The 20,561-nt window shown below is 42.6% G+C and overlaps 1 protein-coding gene across 1 annotated transcript in view; it reads left to right on the top strand.

The window, feature by feature from the left end:
• Positions 1 to 20,561, top strand: part of ZEB2 (zinc finger E-box binding homeobox 2) — a 130,001-nt gene that overhangs the window by 3,390 nt on the left and 106,050 nt on the right. The gene's annotated exons all lie outside the window — the stretch shown is intronic.

Genomic DNA, 20,561 nt, shown 5'->3' with positions numbered 1-20,561 from the left:
GGGAGCGTCCGGCGAGGGCAGGGCGGGGGCCCAGGCGCCGGGTTCTGCAGGATACCGGGGCGGGGGCGGGGGTGGCAGAGGGACCGCGAGGGCGGGAGAGGGGACCCGGGGATGTGCCTCAGCCAGGCTTAAAGTTTCTTGCCGGAGTCTCCCGGCCGCCTCTCCGTGCGCCAAGTAACGGTCCGCGGGCAGCGGGGCCCGGCCCGGCGCTCCCGAACCCAGAGGTGGGAGGGACTCGGCCGGCCGGCGCGGGGTCCGGCTGGGTCGGTGCGGGCTCGGAGACGAAAGAGTCCTCTCCAGCAGGCTCTGGCCCCCACGCTGGGGACTGGAGAAGTCACAGGGCACAGCGAGACTTTTCCGGGCAGTTTCTACATGGTCAGGAGGAGCCCGTTATCCAGGCTGAGTCAGGAAGGAGGAAGGAGATGGGGGTGCGAGGGGGACACACAGACTCGAGGTGGAAGATTACAGGGGAGGGTGACAGTTTCAGTAGGTCCATCTTGGAGAGAGGCAGAGAAGGACGAGGGGGGAGAAAGTGAGAAACAGAGAGCGAGAGAGAGAGACCCCCTAGGTATTACCCCAAACAAAATCGTGGGAATAAAAGAGAAAAGTGATTGGCAAGAGCGCGGAAGGCGCCTGGGGGAGGGGAGAGGGCTGGGGACAAGCGAGGGTGCGGGAGGGAGCTGACGGAGGATAGCTGAGTTTAAAAAGAAAAAAAGAACCAACCCCCCAAAACAAACAAGCGAACAAGCTCCAGCCCAGACTCGGAAAGGAAACTTCTCACTCCCCTCCTTCTCAGCCCGATCCCCCGGCGCGGGGCCGTGTAGACGCTCCCGAGCCAGGCGCGGAGACGCAGCGCCGACCCGGCCTCCCGGCCTCCCGGCCTCCCGCAAACCCAGCCCGCGTCTCGGTGGGAGCGCCGGGCCCACTTGGAGCAACTTTCCTCTAGAGAAGACAATTGTGCGCGCCCCCGGCCTGCCCCAGAGCTGCGCTGCGAGGGGAGAGGGAGGCTGGGGGCGCAGTGTGGGGTGCTGGAAGGCGGAAAACACAAAGAGGAGAGAATTTTTATAAGAGACGAATGATGCTCTTTCTCTCTCTCTCTCTCTCTCCCCCTCTCTCTCTCTCCCTCTCTCTTTCCCTCTCTCTTTCTCGTGTGCGCGCGCGCGTGTGTGTCTTTTGCTTGTTGTGGTGAAGGTGTCGAGCCATATGGGGGAGTGATAGAGGAATTTTAGGCAGAAACTGTTCCTTACGTTATCCTGCCTTTCCCCTTTGTGCTGTCTTTGATCTATTTGCTTGGCTTAGTATTACAGAAAAACAAGTATAATAATATATTCCCAGCCGCTTCCCCAAGATTCAGTTCAGGTTGCCTCTTTTTAAGAGTCTTCTCTGCGCCCCCCTTCTCTTTCCTCCTTTTCCCTCTGCCCCCTTCCCCCCTACACACACACTCTTTCTCTTAATTTAATTTTTTTTTTCACTCTGGTGTCTGGCATTACTTAAGGTGGTCCTTACACAGGAGACCTCCCCTTCCCCATCTCTGGGTAATTTAGTAGACACTAAAATTACACCTAATGTCCCTCTCTCCTCTCCTATGTTTCCTCTGCTCCTTTTATTAAATGTTGGTTATTGATTTTCTAAAATCAATGTCTGTTGTGGGGCTTTTTTCCCCCTCTTACACGTTGCTGATCAACTGGATAACAAAAGCTTTGTGTCAAGGAGGCTTTTTTTTTCTTATGTTAAACAGTCATTTTTTTGAGAGGAAAAAAGAACGAGATTTATAACAAGGCTCCCAGAAGAAGTGTTCTTTTGCAGGGCAGACTGTTTAGAGTGTTTGTTTCTTCTTGCTTTCCTTCCTCCTTCCACCCCCTTCGGGATTTTTGCCACCGATGACCAGCCTGGCCCCAGCAGTGAGGTCAGGCCAGAGTCCAGATCTAGGGAAATAGGGGATCCCAGCTTCCTTGGAAACCCTGGAGGGGGCCTGACCAAGAGGGAGGCCCCTGAGGGGCTTCGCAGGTGGAACAGAGTGCCAGGGAGGGGTGCAGTCGTGAGCACTGCGACCATTTCTCCTCCACCCCAGTCACTAACTTGGAGAAGCTGCCACACTCCGAAGTGGAAAGTTGAATTGCACATTTCAAATTGTTTAGCTCAGACCCTGCACACTTAACATCAAGACTGCCTATGGCTTACAGCTTCTCTAACTTTGACTGTTGCTTGTCTCTTTTTCCAAATAATCTGTGGGAAAACATGCTGCGTGTTGGTTACTTGTCAGCGTTTTCCATTGGGCTTAATCGGACTGAGCAAGGTCCTGGTTTTGAGAAGCAGGTAGAAGAGTCAGCCCCCCCCCTTTCCATTTTCTTTCTCATCAAACACATATCCAATGCCTTTCCTTTGGGAATTGCCAGGATTTATCTGAACTGAGTGGATTTTTCTTCTTTCCTGGATTCATGGAAAAGATGTCACTTTTGAGCTTGTGTCTTTGCTGATAACACTAAAAATGATGATGCTTATCAAAATCATATAGAAATTCCTGGAAAGGAATAATGGCAATAATAATCATAGAAGTAGAAGCTGCACGGGGGGTGGTGGAGATGGTCATCCAGGAACCTAGAATGGCACTTTATATAATTTTAATGAAGTCAACAGTTTTTATATAGACTAAGGCGACTAGGAGATAAACCGTGTAAAGCACTGTGTGTGTATTTGTGTGAAAGGCTGGTCAAGAACGTGGGTTAGAAAACAGTGCTGTACACAATTGTTAAAAAGCAGAGAAGAAGGAGGCAGTTGGAGGAAAATAAATGTACAAAGAGAGAAGCAAGAATCTCAAATCCAACCTTCCAGAATCTCAGGCTAGCACGATGCCTGGCAGAGGCAGTGCCAGGGCCACGTTAACCCATAGCGGGCAGTCAGTCTCCTTTCCCCCACATGGAAAGGATGAACTCTCTTCCCAGAAAATAAGATGTGCAGGAGGAAAGGGGTGTAGTGGGGTGAGGGGGAAGGAGGCAAAAAGCGAGTTGCCCGAAGACACACAAGAATGTGTGCCGGTTTCAAGAAAGTTCAGTCAGATGATCCTCAGCCGCCTGACTCACTTTGTAACACTTTCTCATTGAAGCTGGAAGAGGAGGGGGAAAACCCAGCCCCCCTGTTTCATTCCCCTGATTATACCCCACTATCTCTACACAGCCTTGGAGTCAGAAATGAGCCCTTGGAGTGCCAGATGCCCCGCTGCTGCCTGCCACCGGCACGGCCCGTTTGTAACTTGCAAAGTTTGTTGCTTTTGCCCGATTCAGGCAGCAGCTCCCGGGATGCTTCTGCCGGCCTCCTGCCTCCCAGGGAGCCCAGGAGAGGGGCCTGCCTCCCCAGCCCACTGCCTCCCGGCACTAGTCTCTGAACAAATGCACAGACACACGCATGTTGCCACAGAAATCAAATCTGGAAATTGCTTGTTTTGGAGAAGGAAATGAAGTTGTCATTTAAAGGAAAACCGAATTGGGGGTGGGGGGGGAGAAAGGAAGAAAACTTGTATTTGCTTTTTCTCCAAAGTTTCCCCTAAAGCGTTGGGGACTGTGTGCGGCAGTGGGGAGCTTTCTACAAATGCCTTTGGTCTGTGATTTTCAGTGGAGAAGAAAGGGGATTAAGTTGATGCTTTCAGAGCTTTGGATTGGGAGTAGAAATAATCTGATGAGCAGAAATGATCAACCCTGTTTAAAATAAGTCTTTTCTCTTCCTTACCACTTCCTTAAAGGGAGTGGAGGTGCTGGTTGTGGTGCTTTGAGGCTATGAGGGTCGGAGCAAGCGCCCCCGTTTCAGAGATGCTTGAGAAGGAAAGAACGTGCAATCATCCTCTTCTTCAGGAGGTGACTCCCAGCTCTCCTCCCTGGGAGGTGAAGTTGGCATGGGGCAACCGAAAGTCGGAGCCCTTCAGTATAACTGAGGCAGGGAAGTTTCCCTGGAATGACAGTAGTCAGGCCAGACTTGGTTACCTTTGCAAGGGTGGGAATCTTTGGTAAGTAGCTTTCTTGGTAAAGTTGATGGGCTTATAGGGAGCCTGTTTTGCTGACTGTGAAAGCACTCAGGTACTAGTGGTGTGGGTGCTCCAAAGACCTCCATCTCCATCTTTTTCTGTGGAGATCTACTGCAAGTTTTGTCAGGCTGTACTCACACAGGGCTGGGAGCTATGTATCTAGACTGATCTATTTGTTTTATTTCGGTTTGGAAAAACTAAGTCAATTGGGATAGAAACATGCTTTTCTTAGCAGAGCCAAGAGCCTGGTGGTATCCAGAGCACGATGGTCCACCAGGGGAAAGGGTGGGCTAAGGATTTAAAACTTCATATTGTTGAAACTGTTGCTAAGTAAAATTAATTTCAGGTATTTAAGCATTTATTTTCTAACATGGATAAAAGCAAGATTAAAGTTCTCTGCTAAACTGCTATGTCACAGGTCTCAGAAGCTTCCTTCTTTCTTTCTTAATGTGTTCAAAGTAAAGAAAATTCCAGGAGGTTATTAAAGACCCTGGTGCAATATTAAGAATATTTCCTGGGAAAAAATTTTTGCCTACCCTGAAGGTAGGAAAGGAGGGTGTTGCTCGCTCTCTAGCAGTGCGGCGTTTATTCTAAGATGTGGGAGATTCTTTCCTTACAACAGTTTTTGTCATCTGCATTCTTCCAAGGCTTTTAAGGTGCATTTTCTTCTGTGTGAAAGGGAACTCTTTGTCCTCTTCCTCTCCAGCACCGTGGCTTCCCAAGGTAGACACTATTTTGTGCCTGTCACAGAGAGAGGGAGTGCAGGTTTGCAATGCTCACAGACAATTGATTGTCTGCCCTAATGTGTTTCATTTACATGTTTATAACGTCAATGGTGCTGGGGTGTCCACTGTACCATTCATTCCCGCATTCCCACAAGGGGGCAATTGTCTGAATGGCCAAGTCAGACACCTTTTTGATTGCTCTTTGGTTGTCTTTTTAGAGCAAAGAGAAAAAGGAGGAAAATCTGTGATGCAGAAACACTAGTTGAAAATATACAAAATTAAATGTCACCACAAAAGCAGATGTTAACATAAGCCCAAATATGCTTTTCAGCCAAGATGTGAAGGTTGAAAAAAGAATAATTCATAGCAGAGAGAAGGATGATTTAAAAACCAATAAATATAGCTCTATCTCCCCCTTTTACTTCTTTTCTTTCTTTAGCAATCAGAAGATGAAATATGATTTTCCTTTTCATTTTTAAGCCTTGAAACATCCAGCACCTCCTCATTATTTGTATGTTTGCTGTGATTTGTGAATTTTGTATATATTTACATAGCTCTGTTTATGCCAACAGCATCAGCTTACCGCTTGGAAAAATCTATTGAATGACTATTTGGGCTGTGGGGAGTGTAAACTTTTAAAAAGTAAGATCCAAGTATTTCTTCATCAAGCAGTTTTTAAAAGGGAAATGATAATGACCTGCAGGTCTGTGGAAGCCTCTGCCTTAATAGCTATGTGCCAAATACTTTTATCTTGGGTGACAGTCATGTCAGAGTGAAAGCTCTCAGGAAAAGTGTAACTAGTAGTTACAAAGTAAATAAAGGATTTCATTTTAAGGTGTTCTGTGGTGTTTTTATGCTGTGTGTGTGCATGTGTATGTGTCCCCTTGTGTCTGCTCTGAGGGAGGTGTGAGGAAAAGCCATCTCTGCCTGTGCCTTTGGTTTTCTCTTCTTTCTCTTCTCCCCTACCTGTTATGCATGTGTGTAGCCCACATGAATACACCTGTTTTTTGTTGTTGTTTTTTTTTTTTTTTAAAGATTTTGCAGTTCAGATGGTGCCTTGCTGGTTGATTTAGGTAATAGTTATTCTAAGTTAGTCTGATGGTGTGTGTGGTCCATGAAGAGAGAAAATTCTAACTCTCATGTCATCTGGTGGGAGCTAAACAGGGAGAAAATACTTTTATAATTTTTTAGTAAATTAGGGAGGGAAAAAAAAAATCGCCGGTCTGTGAAAAGATTTCTGCCTCTCCGGGAAGACACACACACAGTAGCTGCACCGTTAGCTGAACCCCTGACACGGCGGTCTTTTGAATGCCTTAGGTATGATTTCACTTTCGCTCACATCAATGCTGACCTGAATGCCTTTCATATCTGATCCGCTGTGTCTCTCCCAGTAAACATCCCCTGAGGGGAGAACAAAGAAAGGAGCTCTTCTTCTTCTTAATCACAATTCAGCCCTTTCACCGCCGGCAGGCTCCATTTGCATTCTGCCACAGAAAGCCAAGATGAAAAGAAAGAGAGGGAGAGAGAAAGAGAGAGAGAGAGAGAGACAGGCTGACGGTAGTAGCTGAGTGAAATAACTTAGGTGTTTGTGGCTGTTTGTTGGGCTTCCCCTAGTTACCAGCCTTATATAGTTGCTGTTCACCCAGGCCCTGTCCCTCCTGACAGGCATATAGTGTTACAAGATGGCAAGTCTGTACTATTCATGGCCACCCGCTTAACACTTGAGGTAAAAAGTGTCAGGGTGGGATCAAATTCTCCCCCAGAAGCCTGTTAGATTTGGGGTCAGGTGCGTGGACTTCCCGCCCTCCAGGGCTGCTGAATAACTGATTGCTGACCAGCAGTCCAGGGAGGTGAGGGCACTTGGGGTTGGTGGGAGGGTCGGGACAGCCAGAGTCCTGGGCCCCTGTCTGGTTTCAGTGAGGGGTGCTCAGACCCCGCCTGAGAACACTGATAAAGCCTCAGGAAAACTGGAAAAGACTTTCCATTTTTCCCCCTGACATTTTATGATAATTCATATTTTCAAATGAAAGGGGAAAAAAGCCAAGAAAGAAACTCTCAAATGAGCCAAAAAGGAAAAAAAAAAAATTCTCTGAAAAGAATTTTAGGGGGAAAAGTTGTTCTATTTTAAAAAGCTTTGAGGGCTGTAAAGTGCCACGTTTTTCACACCTTCTCCATACTTTTTTTTCAGATTTTTTTAGTATGTTTAACATTTGTGAGATGACAGCCTTTTTGTATCTCAAACTGGATGCTTCAAGATTTGTAGGGAGGGGTTGGTGGTATTCACATTCTCTAGTGAGAGAAAGTTTGTGCCTAAAGGGCTCCTTCTTCCTGGGAGCTGTTTAAACCCTCACAGGTGGACCTGTCAGGTTTCACTGTGTTATTTGCCTCCATTTCCAACATGCAAAAGTAACACGCAGTGAACGGTCTTCGGAAGAGACCACAGCAAGAGCAGAAACCTCTCGTGACAACTTTTCAGCTGCATTATCTTGCTTCTAAACTGTCTTGCCTTTTTTTTTTTTTCTTTCTGAAACCACTTTTTAAGATACCAACAGTTTTTCTTCAACAATTAGATTAAGGCTACAATGCGCACAGATGCCCGCACACACAACTTTGGAAGTGCAATCTCTCCAAACAGCAGAGTGAATTATTTGAAATGGGGGCTTTTCAGTAGTCACCATAGCAGATTTCACTCTAAGAGCAAAACTAAACGGAGATATGAGAAGTTGTACGCGAACATGTGACACAGATTCCTGATTTTTTTTTTCCTTTTTTCCCAGAAGATTTACAGAATTTACAAAAAGAGATTATCCCTACACCTTCCACCCCTCCTATCCACCCCCATGACCCAAGCAATGAAGGATTTAGGCAGATTTACTTCAGTAAACACCTTTGGACACTTGGGGGGAAAGTGGGAGTCTGTTTGCAAAAGGAGGCTTTTGTTAAGTGAGGTACTGGGATAATGCTTTACCAGGCAGCTGTGATATTAACCTACCCAGCTATGCGGGAACACTCTTTAACTCTTTGAGTGCCTGGCCTTTTGCACTCCGCAGATAAAATCCTGGCTCTCCAAAGACACTCAGAATTCTGGCTGTAGCAGTTTATTATTCAGACAAGTCTTGTAGACATGAAAACTGTTCAAGCTTTTAAAACAATGTGGTTTAATTAGATGAGGTGGACTTACATTGCTCATAAGCCCTCCAAATGGTGGTTTATAATTGGCAAGGGGAAAAAAAGATAGGAAAAAGGAATCAAGGCAGCACATTAAAAATTCCAGGAAATATCTTTAGAAAGGCTATTTTCATTTCTAGCTTTTAAAATATTAGACTACGGTAGCTAGAGGGAAAGAGGGAATGAAGCAGCTGGGGCCTCTGTCCTCCCTAGAAAAGACACCACAAGTTTGTGATGGAGAAAGGGGCTTCAACTTGAAAAGCTTGAGAGGCCAATTCGGACAGTGACATTATCTCAGCCTTCGCATCTTTTCAAGGGGGAAGTATTGCCTATCTGTCCCGGCTTGAGAGGTCATGTGCACCTCAGAGTCAGGGCCTCAGGGCAGCCGTTACCAACTTGAGACTTTCCAAAGCAAGCAGAGAGGCATTTATGAGGAAGAAGTTAATGGTTATTTTTTGCTGGGCACAAGAATAACTTTACAGGTGTTGCATGGGGGCTTAAATAAGATTGCCTTATTTAGTTTCGAAAAAGAGTGTAGGTGTCAACGTTCGAGCAGCCACAAATGTGTGAGAAAGTAAAGGGTATGAGACATGACAGAATTAAAGGTGTTTGCTATGTTGTTACACCGTGTGTCAGGCTGCAAGCTCCCTTTGTCACAGCTTCCTGGTGATTTGACAGCGCAGATCCACTTCCCTTCTAGGTGAGACAGCATTTTTAAACTGGAGTTATAAATATGGTACACCCTTCACATTGTACTCTTCCTCCCAGACCCATGAATCCTATTTGAAAGAATCTTGCCCTGAGACACAATGAACAAATGCCCGTATACAAGGGGGCTGTGGGCTCGGGGGCCCGGGCAGCGCCAGCATCACAGTGGCTGGCATTGACTGTTGTTTGGCAAGAAGGTCTTCTGCCAAATCATCCAATAATTAAGTTTTATGTTATTTGTATGAACGACCAAGCATGCGATATTCCTTTTTCAAATCAAAGGGAGGCTTAAAATTACTTTTTGAACACTTTCAGACCATGGTCAGGTCACAGTTTGGGGGCTGAATTAAAATGATCTCATTCATGATCTAATTGAGGTTGGCAAAACCTTAGCAGTAGCAGGAGTACATAAATATAAATCAAAGACCAAAATTTAGCAAATCATATCATTTGCTAGAAATCTGCTCATGAATTATTCTCCGATTGCCAACCCAGAAGTTAAACTTTGTCTCCCCTCAGCAACAGTAACTGCGCATATTTTTTCAGGCTTCTGACAGGAGAGTCAGAGGAGCTGAAGAGAGAAAGGAGAAGGAAGATGATCACTGTGTCACCAGATATTGTGCATTTCTGACCCAAGAGAGTATGAGAGCTGATAAAGCCATGTACACTTACAGTGGGCGCTGCAGTCTTGGTTAGAAATTAATATGGGCTTCTAAAAACCAGACTCCAGAGGAGCGAGCAGCAGAGAGACTCACAGAGTGTAAAGGAAGCACAGGTTTTGAGAAGGGTCTGATTGAACTTTGCTTTCATTTTGCAACTGAGGAATGTAATCATCATAATGACTCATGATTATTTACAAATTTAGTTCTATTACTGAGCTGAGTCTGGGGATTGAGATTTGAAGTAGTGGTTAGAATTGGGAGATGATACAGAATTTGTAGTGTACCCATGGTAGGGTTCCTCACCTTCTTTCTTTTCTTTTTAACATTACTATAAAATGAAGGCTCCAGATAACTTTTCCTAAGCCTATGGTATTAAATGTCATATTCCATTGTATGTAATCCATTTTTAAGTTGTTCCTAATTTTTCTTGCTTGTTGTGTGTTATTTCAGCTTAAGCCCACTCATGCTCTATTATAAACTAGAAGTCTAATTCTGAACTTGAATATTTCAGAGTTTAAATTTCAAATCCCACATAAATGAAGATATTTTCTGAATCAAACAGTATACACAGAACTGGTCAGTTTAGTCAACTTTATTTATCACAAGAGCAAATATACAGAGGTGCATTTTTAAATCTCCAGGACAAAGCGAAAACATTTTGAAATAATCTCAGGTGAGAGAGGCAAATTTGGGAATAAGTAATCATCATTAATGATTTCCTAAAACGTATTCTACACACCAAACTGTAATGAATTCCTCTTGGTTAACAGTAACATTGCTCGTATGACAACATATTGGGTTTTGTTCCTTATATACCATTTCGTATGTCTTTTTATAATTAACTCTAGGAAAGGTACTCCTGACAAAGTGATAGCCACCCTCTCCCCTAAATGAGAAGTAATCAGTAATGCATGAACAGATTAAAATATCATGCTATATAAAGTCTCAGTTTTTTCCTCTCTTAAATAGATAAGTTTCAAATAATTCAGTGTCCAAGTAATCTATACATAGAGTATATGACTATGTGTTATATTCACTATGTGTTAGTTCAATTGCATTCACATTGTCTTGTCTATCCAAGTAACTGTAATCAAAGAAACTGCAATTTGCGTATTCTTGGAAGTACCTAAGTTTCTATTTTAGACACCGTGCACATCAATGGAAGTGTTTCCCATCATGAGATTTCTCAGTTTTAAGAGGTGAGGTTTATATATAAAGAACTCTGTAAGCTGTGTTTTCATAATAAATAGACCCATTAAGAGGGAAATATCTCTAAGCAAAATGGTTGTCCTCTAAAGATTTCCCATCACCTTTGCTCTGCTGATGGGAATTTGAAAACTAAATACAACCCATATGCACACATTCCCACATGCACACAAACACAAATAAACCGTAGGATCCAAACTCTGGTACTTTTCCTCTTTAAATCTCACTACAATCACTTAGCTTATGAATGAAATACATTTCAACACAAATGGTAGAGATGAAGAATTAATGTAGATTCTTGTTTAGTAGGATTTATGTGAGGAGGCAAAAATGCTTTCCCTGTGCCACGTGACTCTTAACAGAACTTACACCTATTAACCTAAGCTGTGAGTGTATTATTTGGATAAATTACTAGCTTTGTGCTTTTAAAGTGTTTTCCCCCGTTTATCTTCAATATTACCAACCTTAACACAGATTATCCTAAATTGATTGCAAATTATTATGGTTTTTAAAACAGCATTCTGGAGTCCTGAATAAAGATGGTATTTCAAAGCAGTGTTTACGATATTTAGAAGAAAAAAAAAAAAAACAGGGGGATTTAAAACTATACTGAACATTTAGAAATGTGTGGAGTTTTATACTCGTGCAGATACGTGTGAGGTAGCCTTGCCCTGTGAAACCAAGACCACAATGATACGTGTCAGTAGGTTCTTTGATAGGGCTTCTGGCCACAGTGTTTTTGTGCTGTCAAACTGCTATGTTGAACAAACACCTCCTCTGGGACAGAGTGATAAATGCAGAGACAGGCTGGCTTCAACCAGTCTGAGCAACCTCTCAGCCACACCCCCGGCTCCCAGCCTACCTCTCACCTCCCACCATCCAGTCACCTCCCACCCCCTTTGCCCCTTTACCTGAAATTGACATTTATAGAGAAGTGCCCAGGGTTTTTCAAGGTGTCAGTGGTGAGTAATTATTGATACTCCCCAAATCTTATGAATCAGTACTCTGAAACTGCAGGCAAAGTCCTTTTCCTGGCAGGCTTTATCTAGTCTTTTTAAACGGAACTGGACTGAGCTTCTAAACTTTTGCCAACTTGAACTTTTTCCACCTTTTCTTAATCATTTGAAAACGACTTGCTTTCCTTGTCTTTCCCCCAGTCACTTGAGTGTTGTTCTCTAATATTCAAGCAATCACATTGGGCAACACAACACAAAATTTTGCCCTAAAAATATCCAAACATTATTACCTCCTACTTTTCACTTGCCAGCATTCTTCTAGGACTAACATTTCAAATGTATATAGTCAACTGATTTTTTTTTCCCTTCTCTCTGTTGGAGCCATTATTCTCTGACTAAAACCTGTTTACTGGAGTCTTTGTGTGTGCGTTTTTTTTCCCCCTTGACATTAAATGAATTTCCATCTTCTACGTCTGCAATCTCTAAAAAATAGATAAACCATTATATTTTTTCCCTGCTCGTATTTTAAAGTGGTGATCCTGACAGCAGGACGATTATTGCACTTTATGTTTTAGTAGATGTTTGCTGTTGCTAGTTACAGCAACACTTATCATAAGACAGCAAGAAAAGAGTAGTCCCTGGTAATTAAAGTAATGAAATATTCATTTACTCTACCTTTTCTGTAGTCTCACAAATTAGGCTGCTACATTTAATGCCTGCACTGCCTCTGTTTTTATTATAATGGCAGCTTTCGCATCTGCAATTAGGACTAATTCTGACAGTTACAATTTCTGAGGGATGGTAAACAGTGTAGGAGATGTGCAGCAGAGGTATTACACGTGAAAAGCCCTTGTCTCTTTAACCTTGTTGTTTTTTTTTCTCGCAGAGGTTACCTTTTCCCGATGGTGCAAAATCGACTTGACATAACTGTTCATCAGTTTCAGGGTTTTCCCTGGAGGTATTTGCATCAAATCAGCCCAGTCAAGCTTCAAGTTGAAATTGGCAGGCCAGAAACTCACAGGGTAGAGACTGGAAAAGAGACAGCCAAAGTACAGGCAGCAAACTGACAGCAGCAGAGTGAAAGACAGAGGGCTGGGGGGAGGTGGAGAGCGAGAGCTTTTCAACTTGAGTGTGCTAGTGTGCGGGAGATCTCAGCTCCTCCTGTCCACATCCAGTAGCACTGTCTCCTGAGGAGCTGGAAAGGTGGAGATTCAGAACACCTTCAGCTGATTCTAACCACTAAGGCTCACCAACCCTGCTCCGCGGGGGGAGTGAGGTGGGGGGGGCTCTCATTTAATCTGATTGGATGCCTCAAGAGGAGTGGGCACACTTAATTAAACGGAAGGAAAGTTCTGAGGCACCTCCCCAGCACTTATTAAAGCTTAAAAGCCAAATCTCATGATCAGTGTTATAGGAGGAAAATAAGGTGGTTTGGGTATTCCCCCCTCCCCCAGTTGTTAACTTGTAGGAAAGTGAACAATCCTTCTCTTTGCCAGGTTTGTTTTCTCCGCGGTGGGGGGGGGGGGTTCTCTTCTGAAGCAGATTAAATGTCCACAGAGACCAAAGCTCACGAGACCATCAATTCAAAAGCTAATGCATTTTGGTCAACAAAACCAGTACACAGAGCAAAAATTCTATGTGAAGCGATACTCCTTTGAATAACGTGGATTGGCAAATTCTCTTTGTCAAGTAATGCCCTCCTATTAAGAACGGTTGGCTATTCAGTTGTCTAAAAGCCAAAAAAATCCTGGCAAAACTTTAAAATATGAATGACATCCAACTTTGATTTCACTATCAGGAGTGTCACTTTAAGAAAAATTCTAAGATTGCAAAACTTATATAATTGCTTTTACAAAGAAAACAAATTTGAAAAGTGCTTCCTTTGCCTGAGTACATTTTTTCCTCCTTCAGGTCTTCAAAAAAAAAAAAAAAAAATTGTCATCCTTCCCCTTCTTTTCTGACTTTGGAGGGAGGAGGTTGGTGTCTTTACTAGATGATTTAAAATCCTCCTCACTTTCCAAGTAGACTTGGGGGTCGAATAAACCCTTGCTTTCAAACCGTCTTTGAGCTCTGTGTATGACAGGCATTGGCTGATGTGCTGATGCCCATTCGACAGGCACTGTTGAACTAAAGTGGTGTGACGGCACAGTTTTGTTAAGCTGCGAACAAAGGGCTGAAGATGCCTTGCTGGCATCATCCATGTGCATATTGGCCTTGTCACAGTTTTGCTTGATTTAATGCTCTGTTTATTCCTAGATATTAAAACTTAAATTCCGAACAATATGTTTTCAAATACTACAGACCAACTTTATTTTAAAAGCTTTAACTTTGAAGACCCTGAGGTCCATTTGCTCATCCCATTTCTATGTATCTGACATTAAAACATAGCTTTGGAAATAAATAGATTGCCAGTAGCCTCTTAGCTGTTATCCATTTAAAAATGGGATTCCAGTCTTAAAAAGTCTTATTAGGGTAAAAGATTTATTTTTCTTTGATCATTGGTTGAAAGTCATTATTTATTTCCAACAGTGAATTCTCACATAAATTCCTAAGGAAGAGTTACCTTGTGTTGTGTACAGAGGGCAGTTAGGGTAGACTTTTAAAAAGATATATTGTTAAAAAAACATTGGGTAATAAAAGAAACCATTTACAAATACCTATAGGCACCTCACCACCAGCAAGGAACAAAAAAAATCAAGGGAATTTATGTTAAAGTGAACCGTGTTTAAGAGATAGCAGAAGCATTAGACTTAAAAATGAAATACTTGCTATGAAAATCCCTGTTCCACAGACAACAGCTAGCCCTTCAAAAGAAATCTCAAGTTTGGTACTAAATTTAGATTCCAGTGTCCCATTGAATGTGTCTTGAGCTTTATCTGTGCTGGGTTTTTTGTTCCCCCTCTGCCTCTTTTTCCTCTCTTCAGGTTTCCTTCAAGTGTTTGCTCAGAGATTAGTTAGCAAGTTTATGCTGAGGAGGTAGCCATGGGAGGCAGCTCCCTGCTCAAAGGAACGTGCAGTGGGTCAGAGTGTGAAGATAGGAGAGCTAAGACTGACTAAGGCCTGGGAGCAGGTACTTAATTTTTTTCTCAAAGACAAGCCACTCATAGAAAGGTTTGGTGGGACAGCATCTCCCAGCAGGAGCACAGATGTTACCACTTTTAGAAACTTCCAAACAAGCATTATTGCTGGAACAACTTTATGAAAAAAAAAAAAATTAAGTCTGTTGCCAGAACACTCCCTTTTCATTATGTAAAGAGGCTATAATTTGAGATAGTCAAGGTTATTTTTACCTCCATTCATAAAACAGCATCTTTCTTGAAAGCTGTTATGAGTAAGGTGAGGAAGGTGGCAAAAAAGAGAAAAATATTCAGCAGCAAGAGAGTATTGCTGCTAATAACCAGTGAAAACTGCCCTAAAAATCTGAAATTGAATCTCCAGGGTAAAACACATATACATTTCCACCTGCCCTAAGCACGTTTTCTTAGCAATGACAGTTTTACTAACCAAAATGAATTGCACTTTTTTTTTCAGTAGTAGTTTTACTCAGTGTTCACTTACATCAGATAATTCTCACAGCCAGAAAGGGTGACACCAGTAGGGTGACTAGGCAGGAATAAGCTTCTATTGCTAGTTTGTGTATAAAGTCATACATGAGAAAGACTTATAGTTCCTAGCAGCATAGATTACAAGACACTCTGTGACCTGTTGTCTTAGTTTCATGAGAGATTTCTGTGTCCACTACCCTAAGTGTGACAAGATTTAGAAATGTAATCCCCAGCCTGATAAAAGAGTAGAAAGGGGCAGATTCTTAATATAAGAAGCAAATCTTGGCTTTGGTTTGATGTTGTCTATCAATGCTTTGTTAGCAACTATTTATAAAGAAGACTATTTATAATTTATAAAGCAACTATTTATAAAGAAGTCGATCCTGGGAGTCCTCCAACCCCAACCCCCATCTCAACATCATCTGCCTCCTCCTGCCAACTTATAACATTCTATCTTTATGTTGCTCCAAAGGAAGCCATAATCCTAGCAATGCTTTGTAACAGGCCCACAGCCAGGGCCAGCGTGGCTGCTCACCTTTTAATGACCTGTCCTCGTTTAGGGTCTTCTAAGGAATGGAGTGTGAAGAGAAGCAAAGCAGAAGATGGAGAGATCTTGTGAATAGTTTCCTTTGAACGTCTACAACTGCTTACATGGCCGTCACTCCCCACCCCCCTATTTCCAGGCTGGTAGAAATGGCCTAGCCCAGGACTCATCCATTGAGCACATTCATGGGCAGGAGATAGATACCAGCTCTGTGATACCCATGCAGTGCATTAATGGAGATGGTTCCTGAGATCTGGAGTGGATATAACGTTAGGCTAGGGCACTCCTGAAGGGGTCTCTAATTCATGTGACGAGGGGAAGTGTAGATAGATCTTCTAGCTGTCAGTTAGCATAAGGTCTCATAAATAGGTGTTGATGGCTGCCTTTTCCCCTATCCCATTCCTAGCTGAGTGAGGAACAAGCTCTGCTTCACATATAAAAAAGGTCTTTGAATTTATCTGCATTGAGGTACAGCTTTAATGATCTGTATCTGCAAGCCAAGAGCATGAATGTGATCTTATTGTATCATAGTGTAGAGATGAGATAGGCTAGCGCTACAGCACACCAGTGCATTGTGCCTGGGTGTCGGGAACAATTCTTCCATTTCCAAAGCAGCAACTCTTTATTTTTCATCATTGTTTCTTTACCTCACTTGTATGTTTCTTGTGATACAGATCTGAGTGACTTCTGCAAGCTTCAGACTTGCCAGCCCCTAGCTCCCAGGCCTAGTACACAGTAATTCATAAACTTACCGTATTAGACTATCAGATTGAAACCAAGGGTTTCTACTAGTGGTGGAATTGGAAAACCCATTGTTTTGATTATCATTTCATCAGCCCCAACTGATACTAGTATGCTCAAGGAAAACATACTTCAGTTACAGTTGATTTTCAGATTCCAAAATGGTGCTGCAAAGCCCGTGCATCTCTAATTATATTTTATGCTAGGCTGTGCAATACCAAAATATACGCCGCAGCAATCAGTGAGTGAACAGTATCAATCAATTTGTAAACAGATGAAGTCACTCATTCCCAAACTGGTTTTCCAAAAACAATTACTAAATTACAATAGAAAAAAATTGTACAGTTACTGTATTTGTGTGCTGTGTTACAATCAACATACCAGGGAAACAAAACAATTTAATGCAGAAAAATCATCATTCATCTACATTATAATTGCTTCTTTTTCACATCTACAGGGCGGTTAATTAAAATTGTGATTAAATGCGGTCGCGCTGCCTAAGATGTCTTGCCCAAAACAGGTGGTACAGAATTTAAAAGTAAAAAAAATGTAATTAGCATTGGAAATTGAGAAATTGCCTGTAAGAATCAGTGTTAATTTCAGTCAGTGATGAGGTAATTTATAAATGAATGCAGTGGAGGCTGTGCAAATGCACAATTGCCTTCCTTGCCATTCTTAGCATTCTCAGCATGCAGGTGAAAATGTTTTCAAAATATTGAGGTAATTTGAAAATCAATCCATGCATTCTGTATCTTTTTTCTCCCATTTGTACCAAATGCTGAACAAATGCTGCCATAGATGGCACAATCCATCAGTTTTTTACTTTCTAACGGCAATGCTGCATGTTCTTTAGACCCAGATGAAGAAAAGGAGTAACACAAGTTGAAACCTAAAATTGTTCTGTGGGTCACAACTGTACACCTGAACTTCTGACTGATGTGCACTTGGTTTGCTGTGAAAGTCCCATCGATAAGACAGATTTGGAGGGAAGTTTTTTCATGGTGCAGGTAGTTCAGACACAAACTCTGTTAGCCAATCCAATCAATGATTAAAGTTTAATTTTTTCACTTTAAGGAAGAAATAGAAAACTATAATAAACCCAATATTTTTCTTAGGATCTTTAACTAAATTATTCCATCCATAAACCTCTAAAACCAGTTAATAAAGTTATTACTAGAAAAAAGAATTTTTTCCTGAAATGCACTCTGCTTACTAATGTCATCTCTTTCAACAAAGATGCAACTTTCTAACAAAACTTTGTACCATCAACTTAATGTATTTCAAGTATTCTATCCACACATGAGCGAATTTACAGTGTAGATACTGGCTAAAAATTATTTCTGCTTATACTATGTTTCTACTATCAAAAGGAGAACCACTAAGCTTTTAAAACTTCCTTTTCATAGAAGAAACTTAACTTTGCTGTGCTTATTCTGACCCACTGAACAATGTGATTTTACACTATTTTAATAAGGAATCATGACTATGATGTTTGAGTATCTGCTTGATAGATACCCCCAGAATCAGGAGGCTTTGTGGGGGCTTCTTTAGCATTCAGCAAAATGGTCTCTTCCTATAAAGCTCATCGTAAACGTGCTCAGTTAACTGTTGCAGATCAATCTGATAATCAGATTCTCTCATGTAAAATATGCCGCGTGGTTCTTGGCTGTTCTAGGCAAAGTGATTTCATTTCACTTCGAAGACACACTTCTGAGTAGTGCTGACATTTTAGGGAGAGAGGTGAAAAATAAGGCATAGGCTGTCTCCCTGGGTGCCTTCCCGTCCTCTGATTTCAGGCCTGGCATAGGGCTTTTCCTGTGACCCTTCTTCATCACTTTTGGGGTACAAATGCAATGTGTAGTTTAGAGGTGACAGCTCACATGGCTGTTCCGAGAGGAACGCTGTCATTTCTCCCATATTTAAGTCTGTTTCCCATTTACTATTACAGGGAGAAATAAAATGAGACCTATAAATGGAGGAAACTGAAAGGTCACCAGTTAACTCCGTGATCCGGCTTCTTTCACCAGCTCCTGCCTCCCACTCACTGTGATGACGACAATTTCATATTCCAGTAGTCAGCTCACCTTCAGTGAGGGCAGGCACAGACTTCCCCCAAAGAATGGCTTTCTGGATTCCCCTTCTGGACCTGTGAACATAAGATTTGCAGCCACATGGGGCTGGGCTCAAATTTCAGCAGAGTGGTGGGATCGGGGGAGGTGCTGTGTCTTGCTCCAGACTGCACAGGTTCTGAGTTTACAAGGGGTCGAGAAGGTTAGAGAAGCACAGATGTCAGCAGACCACCAGCCCATTCCTACCCCTGGTGGAAATCTTACCTCTTTGTGTTTAGTTTGTAGTTCTTGTGAGCTAGCAGGGCAACGTGGAGTCACTTCCTTGGGAGATTCCACCTGTGTTATACATACGTTGAGAATGACAGTGCCTTGTATACAAGCTACCTTTGGCCCAGTATCTTCTCCAACTCTTACAGGTCTCAAATCTTACTAGGATCCTCAGAAAAGGCCTAGACTACACGGCTATCCCAGTGCTAGACTGGCCAACAATTATAAGTCTTTTTTTCATTTCAAAGTCTGCCAATGAGCCTATTTGATTTATTCTATTATTACTGGAAGGAGCACTTCTTCAAAGCCGATGTCAGGTTTATGAAAGAAAAATACATCTTGTCTTTTTTCGCCCTTATTCCTAAGGGTAATCTGAGCTTTGCACTGTAACAAAGAAAATTTTTCTCCTGGCACAAATAATTGAAAAGTATGCCATCAGGTCCTGTATAGGCCCCTAGTATTTTAGTATTTAAACAATTGCAGGATTCATTCATTTGCATTGATTGCGCATCTACTATGTACAGGTGCTGTACTTGAGGCTTTGGATCAAAACATGGATCCTAGTCCCTGGGCCCCGAGGATTTCACTTTCTAGTGGGAAGGGCAGGGTGTGTAAGAAATGATGAAAATGTGATGAGTGCTGTAAAGAACTTGTACGCAGTGAAGAAGAGTACAGAGAACGGTACAACTAGATGTAGGAGCAGGTGGAGGCGGGAGACACCCCAGGGGAGGTAGCTTTGGGGGGAGTGTTGTCACAGGGCATAGATTTTGCCAGAGGAGTGAGTAGAGCGTACTCTGGGCTGAGAGGATGGCATGCACAAGCATTGGAGGAGATAGAGAGCCACCAGCTCAGACATTGTCAGTCAGAGGAGGTGTCTGTAACACCGGGGGCACGAGCACAGGGATGAGCTTGCACTGAGCCTGCAGAGGTGGCCAGGGAGCAGAAGACTCTCTTATCTCCTATTGCTGGCTCTTTGCCAGAAAATAGGTGAAGCTGAGTTTGCAGGTCATTTTTTAGAGACGAAGAGTGACATAATCATATTTGTGTTTCAGTGACGTGTCTCTGGCAACTGCATGGAAGATAATATTGTCTAATGTTTATTGAGTACTTACAATGTGTTGGGACCTGTGCTAAGAATTTTGCCCGTGTCATCTGATATAACCCTGGTAATAATTCTATCGGATAGGTACTATTACTTTAATACTCTTTTACAGATGAGGAAATTAAGGCTAAGAAAGGGCATAAGCCTGGAGTCAGGAAGAAAGTATGTGGTTAAATGTTCCTGCAATCATGGAATTTCCAGACTCACAGGGAACACAGACAATGATGATCACTGACTGGAAGAACATTTGGGAAAGGAATCCCAGCGTTTGAAAAAGAGATGGACTGAGGCAGTTCGATTCCTTTTCTCTGGGTAAATAGTGAGTCTAAGTGGACTATAAGGATTTTTTAGCCTCAAAATTCCTCCCTTTTTTACCGCTATGCCAGTTTGAAAAAGAAAATGAAAAAATGATTGTTGAGCCTCGACAAACTGATCGTAGAATGCTCTGTATCTTTGGGAGTTTGGAAAGAGATAGTTAACGGACAGCTCTTCAAAACAGTGGAATTTAGTGAACCCAGAACACTGGCCCTGCTGATTTAATTTATGTCATTAAGACCTTCTTCGGCTTTATGAGGGAGCAGATGAAAATAATCCCTTTGCAATGACTATTTGCCCATTTTCTGAATTAACTCTTCCAGTGCCTTAACCTCACCAATCCCCAAACTTCTGAATTCTCCACACTGCCTTATCTCCGCCATCCCATGGCCAGGCCTAAAGCTGCTAACATTTTGTAACAACTATGTGACAAATTGTTGTGCTTTTATTCCTGTTGAACATCTTTGCCAGGCTTGCTTGTTGTGTTTTCTGTTTGGCTGTGTCATGGGACCAAAGGTGCCTGCCTTTGTACAGCATG

The sequence above is a fragment of the Otolemur garnettii genome, unplaced genomic scaffold (assembly GCF_000181295.1).
Source record: "Otolemur garnettii isolate 467f Iridium unplaced genomic scaffold, OtoGar3 scaffold00064, whole genome shotgun sequence".
In the NCBI taxonomy this organism is placed as follows: domain Eukaryota; kingdom Metazoa; phylum Chordata; class Mammalia; order Primates; family Galagidae; genus Otolemur; species Otolemur garnettii.
Note: the sequence above shows the minus strand (reverse complement) of the source record. Positions and strands in the feature narration are given on the sequence as shown.